This window comes from Stegostoma tigrinum, chromosome 36 (assembly GCF_030684315.1).
Source record: "Stegostoma tigrinum isolate sSteTig4 chromosome 36, sSteTig4.hap1, whole genome shotgun sequence".
Taxonomy (NCBI): Eukaryota; Metazoa; Chordata; class Chondrichthyes; order Orectolobiformes; family Stegostomatidae; genus Stegostoma; species Stegostoma tigrinum.
In genome coordinates this window covers 115,014-124,452 of record NC_081389.1, presented here as the reverse complement: position 1 = coordinate 124,452, position 9,439 = coordinate 115,014, and positions in this window count along the sequence as shown.

Below are 9,439 nucleotides of genomic sequence, written 5' to 3'. Positions count from 1 at the left end.
TCTTTCTCGGAATGGCAACTGGTGACGAGTGGTGTCCCGTAGGGTTCAGTGTTGGGGCCACAGCTATTCACTTTATATATTAAAGATCTGGATAAAGGGACTGGGGGCATTCTGGTGAAGTTTGCCGATGATACGAAGATAGCTGGACAGGCAGGTAGTACTGAGGAGGTGGGGAAGCTGCAGAAAGATTTAGACAGTTTAGGAGAGTGGTCTAGGAAATGGCTGATGAAATTCAATTGAGTAAATGTGAGGTTTTGCACTTTGGAAAAAAGAATACAGGCATGGACTATTTTCCAAATGGTGAGAAAATTCACAAATCAGAAGTGCAAAGGGATCTGGGAGTGTTGGTCCAGGATTCTCTAAGTCCGTAATTAAGAAAGCAAATGTAATGTCGTTTATCTCAAGACGGTTGGAATATAAAAGCAGCAATGTGCTTCTGAGGCTTTATAAGGCTCTAGTTCGGCCCCATTTAGAATATTGTGTCCAATTTTGGGCCCCACATCTCAGGAAGGACATACTAGCCCTGGAGCGTGTTCAGCGGAAATTCACACGGATGATTCCTGGAATGGTAGGTTTCGCGTATGATGAACAGCTAAGGATCCTGGGATTGTACTCATTAGAGTTTAGAAGGTTGAGGGGACATCTAATAGAAACTTACAAGATAATGTATGGTTTAGAAGGGGTGGATGCTAGGAAGTTGTTTCGGTTAGTCAGGGAGACTAGGACCCATGGGCACAGCCTTAAAATTAGAGGGGGTAAATTTAAAACTGAAATGAGATGACATTTCTTCAGCCAGAGAGTGGTGGGCTTGTGGAATTAATTGCGGCAGAGTGCAGTGGAGGCTGGGACATTGGATGCCTTCAAGGCAGAGATCGACAAATTCTTGATCTCAAAAGGAATCAAGGGCTACGGGGAGAGTGCAGGGAAGTGGTGTTGAAATGCCCATCAGCCATGATTTAAATGGCGGAGTGGACTTGATGGGCCGAATGGCTTTACTTCCACTCCGACGTCGTATGGTCTTATGGTCTAAGTGCAAATTGTTGTGGAGATTGTCGAATTTCAGCTGTCCTTGGAGACTGATTACACTTTTCCTCCAACGACCTCCAAAGAGCGCTGTTGGCCTGTTACACTTATCAAGAAAGGTTGGTTATAATCTGTAACTCCTGGAAGATATCCCAATCTTCATCCACAAGTCATACCCATGTGCTCCAACCAGAACTTCTGTTGAATAAATTGGCAGGGTAGCACTGACAATAAAAGAGATCAATTTTCTTTTTGCTGACATGTGAGTCCGTCTATGTCTTTCAGTCTCTCACCAATGAAGTCACGAACTGAATGAGATTTTTAAAATTCTTTTGAGTTTCATCTGTGCATTCCCTGTGGTACGATCAAAAGGTGCTGACAAATTTCAAAATGCGCGCCCTCTGACTGTTCCTGTTATTGCTGCTCACAATCCCCATGTCAGATGAGGCAGAACTGAATGACAATACGTTGGCTCACATTGTTCTCTGGTAAGTGTAACTGAAACAGAACTTGCCTGACCAGCTCTGTGAGCTGATGGCTGCACTCAATGTTCAATCAAACCTCAGCTTCCTTGCCTGTCACACACTGGTAAAAAATGGAGAGTGCACAGTAGGTTTTGGGAGTGTTCTGTAGCTATGTGAACTATGTCTCAACCCACAAACTACGATTTTCATTGCTCCCTGAGGAAGAGACTTCCAATGAAATTGTTGCCAGATTTTCTGGGGTCACAGTGGTAAGGGAACTCGACACTGTCCACTGACTCTTAAAAAAAAGGAGAGCGCAACAAGATATCAAAGTGAAGGTTGAAGAAAATGCCCAAAATACACTCTCAGGCAAGATTAGACTGTTCAGTGTATCATCCAGTTTATCTCTCAAGTTGCCTTTGTCTCCCTCTACCTCTTTCTATATTGTTTACATTTCCTGTCTGTCTGCAAGATTTTTTTTCTTTTTGTCTTTTGCTTTCGTTCTTCTGTTTTTTTTTGGTTGCCTACAATTTGTCTTTACCATTGCAAACTCTTTTTGTTCCACATTATAGATTCACTTCACCTGATGTGACAGTGCTCTGATCCTTGTGTTTGCAAGTAAACCTGCTGGACTTTAACCTGGTGCTATGTGAATTTTGACCTTGTCCATCCCAGTCTAAAACTGGCACCTCCATCATGGTCACAATTATAGAATGAAAGAGTCATACAGCACAGAATCAGACCCTTCACTGCAACCAGTCCTTTCCAATGAAAATCCCAAACTAAACCAGTCCCACTTGTCTGCTTCTGGTCCATATCCCTCCAAATCTTTCCTATTCCTGTATTTATCTGAATGTCTTTTAAACCCTGTGACTGTACTCACATCCATTCCTGCCTTTGGAAGTTCATTCTACATGTGAGCCATTCTCTGTGTTAAAAAAAATTGTCCCAAATGTCCATTTTAAATCTCTCTCTTCTCAACTTAAAAAGCCCCCACACCTTGAATGCCCTTTCCTAACAAAAAGGCAACCACCATTAACCTTATCTATACTCCTCATGATTTTATAAACCTTTGTAAGGTCACCCTGCAACCGCCTACGCTGCAGCCTGAAACATCACAGTCTGTCCAGTTTCTCCTTATCACTCAAACCTTCCACAGTGCCCCTGTATCTGTCAATCTATTGATCTGTCAATCTGTCATGATTGTGTGTGGCATTGAAGTATCCAGTTGTGAATCAGTTAAAGTAACTTAAAATGAAGCTGCAACAAATTCTCAAGAAGGCTAGTGGCATTCTGTGATTTATTGCAAGAGGATTTGCACAAAGATGTGTAACAATGTTCCGCTTCAGTCATGCAGGGCAGTGGTGAGACCAGTCTGGAATATTGCATGTGGTTTTGGACTCCTTGGTTAAGGCAGGATGCAGATAATTTGGAGAGAGTGCAGAAGATGCTTGCTCATTTGCTACCTTCAGTCAGCAAGCTGGATCTCCAGAAAATTTGTACAGACTCCTCTTCTGTTCACTGGGATTCAGAGCAGTCAGCAATGATGGCATTGTAACGTTCAGAATGGTTTTGACTGGATGGAATTGGAATGGAGGTTTCTTCTTATGGATCAGTGCAGAAATAGGGGCAATGTTTCAAAAGTAGGTTTTCCCCGATCCAGACCGACATTGGGTTATATTTTTTTCTCTCTCAGACAGTGGTGAAACACTGAACTTTCTGCCTCACAATGCAGTAAAGGCAATTTCAGTGAATGTTAAGGCCGAGATGGTTAGATTCTTCTCAGATAAGATAATCAGGATAAGATGGGAAAATAGAATTGGAATCACTGAGAAGGCATGATCTTGTGGAATGCCAAATATAGCTCTAGGGGTCCCAATGTTTTACTCACTCCGAAAATCCTAACATTCATCTCTTCTGTCTGCCGATCCTTTTCATCAAGTTCATGTTTCCACCCCTCTCTCATTGCTAATGGAGCATTCTATCTTTCCACCCAGTTGTATGTCAAGTTAAGACTGAGAAGAGGAGAAACTTTTTCTCGCAGAGTGTTCAGACTGTTTGAACATTTTTGCCACAGAGAACTGTGGGAGCAGAGTCCTTGTGTATGTTTAAGGCTGAGATTGATGGACTCTTAATCAGTCAGGGAGAGATGTTATTGGGATAACATCCTACTGATTTCTATACTTCTACAAATTAATGTCCCTTAAATGCCTACACATAGGTATGCTTTAAAACTGCCTTCCTGCCCAACTAGAAATTAGGTGTAAGACTTTGTAACTCCTTATCTTCCTACACATCGGTATGCAGACACTGCCTTAAGATTCCTGTCTGAATAGAATTAGAGTTAAACTGTGCAAATCTTTATCTTCCTGTACGGGGATGTGTGGAAACTATCTCAAATAAGGTTAAGTGAGGAACATTTGTAAAGGTGTGAGACTTCTGAGGTATGTAGCTTCTGTCTCTGACAAAGAGGGCAGAACACTGACTTTTGTTCAAGCCAGACACTTTGGCAACTTGAAGTTACATTCTGTCACACTGGCAACTTGAAATCGCCTCCTGCCATTAGCAGCCACTTCACGATCGATCAATACTGTATCCTGGTCTTTTATGTTCTTGATGTAATAATTGTTTTGTATCCTGTCTTTGTCTGTTGTAATAACTGTTTCATGTATCGTGTCATTGTGAGATGTAAAATTGTCTTATGTATAATGCACTCAGTAAAGTATAAAAAGCGGAACTGTCTGCTGCTCGGGGAGAATTACTTATGAGACTCTGCACTCTGTGCCAGGTTGAGTGCAGTGATTCTCCACAGCTTGTACTTGCTTTGTAATAAAGGATTTGTGTTTTTCTAAACAGGCCAGAGTCTTGTTATTGCAGCAAGTCTGTGAGTGTCTCTGAAAACGAACCTGACTTTTGGTGCTGCGAGCAGGGTTCCAACATGTCCAGCAGTCACACACGGAGGGCTGAATAAGTGATCGTTCGAGTGTCAGTGTAGTGAGACGGACGGGCTGGCAAGGTATGATTCACCTTGGTCTCTCTCACTAACTTGCCACCCGTGCGACCCCTCGTCCCTGCGTGACTCTGTACTGACGGAACCCTGAGACAGATCACGGTCTTGAATGCTGCTTAGTCCTCATGCCTGGAGGTTCGAGTCCCCAGGTTAGTAAAGAAATCTGGGAGGTTAGAGTCCCCCAGTGGCCAGGGTTAGAGTCCCTAGGTCAGGTAACTGGAAAAGAAATCCAGGAGGATCGAGTCCCCCAGTGACAGGGGTTGAGTCTCTGAGTCAGGCAATTGGGAAAAGGGAGGGGTTCGTATAAGTTTGGGAAGGTATAATAAGTGTTCAGACCGAGGTATAGATTAGTTACAGTGTCTGTCTGTCTCAGCCACCCTGCCTTAGACCGGTTGTTAAGAGGGGAAATCCCCCACGTGAAGGTCAGGGCCCTGACATGGGTGTTGAGACGAAGGACACTGGTGTAGTATATAGAAACAAGTAAAAAGTGAAAGAGCTGGATAAGTCGGGTGTCGGAACTCCTTTACATCGGTTATGCCGGGATGACCCCGAAAATGAAGTACAAGACAGACGTATTTTGGCATGCCTGAACAAAAAAATTGGGAAATGAGAATTAGCCATTGTGGGGAATGTGGGATTCAGATCTATGTCGTAAGGCAGAAGAGACAGTGGAAAGGGTTAACATCATTCTGGAGAAAGAGCTGAAGAGCTGACTGAAAAATCAAAATCAGCCAGTTGGAAAGGGATCAGTGCCTGTGATAATGAGGGGAAACCTAAAACATGGGAAGTTTTAAAACTGCAGTGTGAGGATCATGAGATGAATGCAAGGGAAAGAGTTAACCAAGAAAAGCGGGAGAGAGAACAATGAGACAAAGAACAGTGACTAGAGCAGCAGGCCTTGTTGACAGAAAACAAAAATATCGGAGGTACCTCCTGACATATCTGGCATGCCAAAATTGCTCCAAATTAATGCCACAGATGAACAAGACAAGGAGGACTGGGGAAGGCACCCCTCTGCCCCTTCGGGACCACTAACCCCTCCACAACCCTACCCGTCCTTGGCCAACCTACATCTGCAGGCACCCCAACACTGCCATCAGTCAGTGGGATGGCTTATCGGTGTTCTTGGGGCCCCTACCTGTTACATGGGTTAGTTGTTCTAGTAGATGTCACAGCTACCTGCTGTACATTTATGGCATGCCTGAACCCCTTGTTGCAGATTTGTGTTTGACAGGCTGGCAGCTCCCTTCTCGGCCCCATTATAGGTTATCATGAAATGATAAAAGGAGGGAATGAGATGTTAACGGGATAACATCCCATTGATTTCTATATTTCTATAAATTAAAGTCTTTTATCTGCCTACACACAGGTATACAGGTTCTGCCCTGAAGCTTCCTGCCCAGCTAGGAATTCAGTGTAAAACTTTTCTAACTCCTTATCTTCCCACACATCGGTATGCAGACACTGTCTTAAGCTTCCTGACTGAATAAAATTAGAATTAAACTGTCTCAATTAATGTTAATGTTAATAATAATGTTAGGTAAGGAACATTTGTAAAGGTGTGAGACTTCTGAAGCATGTAACTTCTGTCGCTGACAAAGGGGCCAGGGCACTGACTTTGTTCTAGCCAGACACACTGGCTACTTAAAATCACAATCTGTCCCGATAACAACTTGAAATCGCCTCCTGCCAGTAGCAGCCACTTCACTGTCAATCTATACTATATCCTGGTCTTTTACGTTCTTGATGTAATAATTGTTTGGTATCCTGTCTTTGTCTGTTGTAATAATTGTTTCATGTATCATGTCATTGTAAAATGTGAAATTGTTTTATGTATCATGTATTTTGTAAAGTATAAAAAGCAGGGAGTGTCCGCTGCTCGGGAGAATTACTTACGAGACTCTGCACTCTGTGCCGGGTTAAGTACAGTGATTCTCCACAGCTTGTACTTGCTTGGTAAGAAAGGATTTGTGTTTTTCTAAACAGGTCAGTGTCTTGTTATTGCGTCAAGTCTGTGAGGGTCTCCGAAAGCAAACCTGACGCTCGCACCCTAACACCACCCCAACCTTAGCTTCAGCATAAACACCACTCGCTACTTGCCATTATCAGTTTTGATGAAGAGTCATCCATCTTGAAATATTAACTATTAAATGTGTTTTCTTCCAACAGATACTCCCAGACCTGCTGAGCTTCAACAGCAAATTCTGTTTTTGTTTCACTATTTGTAAAGCTCATCTCCTTCGCTTGGCCCGAGATACATCAGGACTTCAGCCTCAATCTCTCTTGATCTAGCTATCCTCCTCATCTGAAAAGCCAAAATAAGTTTTTTTTTGTTTAACTCAGCTGCTCATTGCATTTCAGCTGTCAATTTTGTACATAAGTCATCAATTTAAACCATTGGCTTCTTGTTCTGGGCATACACTGTACTGGGCTACTCAACATCTTTCTTCTTTAATGAGATGTCACTTTCAAGGCAAGAACTTTTGCCCGTCCTTAATCTCCTTTGAACTGACAGGTTAATTGAACCATTTAATGTTTTTGAGAAGATTTGCAGCTTGGGCTATGCATTTGGTTGTAGACTTTCCATCCTAGCCGATGTGTTTGCTTGTCGACGTTTCGCCACCCTGCGAGCTCTGGTGAAATGCTGGTGTTTGGTCCTGCTTGTTATTTCTATGCCTCGATTTGCTGGGATGGTTAATATTAATTCTGGTTCTGTTTTTCAGTGGTTTGTTTGTCGGGTACAGTCAGTGTGTTTGTTGATGGAGTTCTGGTTGGAATGCCAGGGCCTCCAGGAATTCCCTGGCATGTCTCTGTTTGGCTTGTGCTATTATGGATGTGTTGTCCCAGTCAAATTCATTTCCTTCTTTATCCATATGTATTGAGACTAGTGAGAATTGGTCATGTCTCTTGCTAGCGAGTTGGTGTTCATGATCTTCATTGTCAGTTTTCTTACAGTCTGGTTTATATAGTGTTTCTTACGGTCCTTGCATGGTATTTTGTATATTACGTTAGTTTTATTGGTTGTGTGTATGGGATCCTCAATGATCATCAGTAGCTGTCGCAGGGTGGTTGTTCATTTGTGAGCTGCCCTAATACCAAGGGTTCATAGTCGTCTTGTGGTCACCTCTGATATGTCTCTGAAGTACGTTAGAGTGGCGAGTGTGTCCGGTCACATTGTGTCTTCCTGCTGTGGTCTGTCGCAGAGGTGAAGGTGGATTGTCCAACTGGAACTCTGTCAACAAACACATTGAACTGGGTGCAATATGCAAATCACTGATAAACAGAACCAGAAGTGACGCCAGCCACCCCAGCAAACTGAGGTTTATAAATAACAAGTGGGACAGAACACTAACACTTCACCGGAGGCGCCCTGACAGTGTTACCAGCAGGGTGATGAAAATTTTGCAATCAAACCCATCGGTTCAGCAAGCTAGTCGACAACCTAACTGAACCATTTCAGAGGGCAGTTAATAGTGTGAAACTTTATCAAACGTTTTCTTGAATATATTCAGTCTCTTGATCTCCATTGTCTTCTGTGGTAGAAAATTCCACTGATATTCTGCTGATTGAGTGAAACAAAAAAAGTTTCTTCATCTCAGTCATGCACCGTATTCTGAGAATGTGACCCTGGTTCTAGACTTCCAAACCAAGAGAACATCATCCCTGCAGTGGCTGTATCAACCCCTACTAAAATTTTATACATTTCAAACAGATCCCCATCTATTCTTTTAAACGCTCGTCAATGCAGGATCACTAGCTTCTCCTAGGTCAGTCCTGCCATCTCAGGTATCAGCCTTGTATACCCATGGTGCAATCCATTGATGGTAAGCCCATCTTTTCTCAGTGAGGGAGACCAAAGCAGCACACAATATTGCAGCTGAGGTTACACCAAGCTCCCAAAAAGAAATTGCAGTTTCCTTCAAAGCTTACAGTCAAACAAAAGCACATCTGAGTGTCGACATCCCATTTAATGCTTTTTGTTAACAACAGAACTACCAGTGTAACCAATTAGTCCCCAGAAACCACTCATTTTGATTTACAGAAGAGGGATAGAATACAGGAAATGGGAGCTTCATCTGTCAAGATCATGTATCTACCACATTTTCTGTGATGAGTAGAACTGCTATAAACAAATTAGATGGGAGGTGTTGTTACATTGCTGTGAAATCTCTTGGTCTTTGCTCATTCCACAGCCCTTGAGCAAAATATTTTTAATCTCATTCTGCTAAAAAAGAGAGAAACCAACATATCTGAGGCATAGTATTGGAGAGAGCAAACTGCAGCCTACAATGTCCAACGTAAGTTCTGCATTTGCAGCTGTGCACATTACATTCTAATATAATTGACAAGAATATCACGATCAATGTGAGTCCGAGACCAATATTAATACTATGTGAGAGCAGTGTGCCCATTGGTGGGCAAGTGGATTCTGTTTCAAACAACTGTTAACACAGAGATCAGAGTCGTCATTAACATGCAAAGTGATTTAATGTGCTCCTATTTCAACATTAAGTTTGTAAAGGACCTTGTTCTTTGAATACAGAAAGGACACTTACATACGCTATGCAAGTGTATCTCAACAAAAGGAGGCAGCAGTCTGAAATAACTGCACAAAGGCTGATATCCAGTCATCAAGTCACCGTTTACTTACTTCTGCATTTTACACTGGCTGCGGGCAGCCAGCTCGATGTCAGTCTCCTGAACTGAGGAGAGTCTGAATCGCCTGGTGATATCAATTTTTTTTCAGTAAAAAACCACCACTTGTGCAAATAACTTCAATAATATACCACCACCAGGAAAAACATCCATGTGACAAAAGCATCATATCAAGCAGAGCCCCTCGGCTATGTGAGAAAAAAAAGTAAGGGTGACGGCAGGGATCAAATCAAAATAGAGTTTATGGGGGAAATAAAGAACTCCATGCCCTGCAGTGCACACCTCT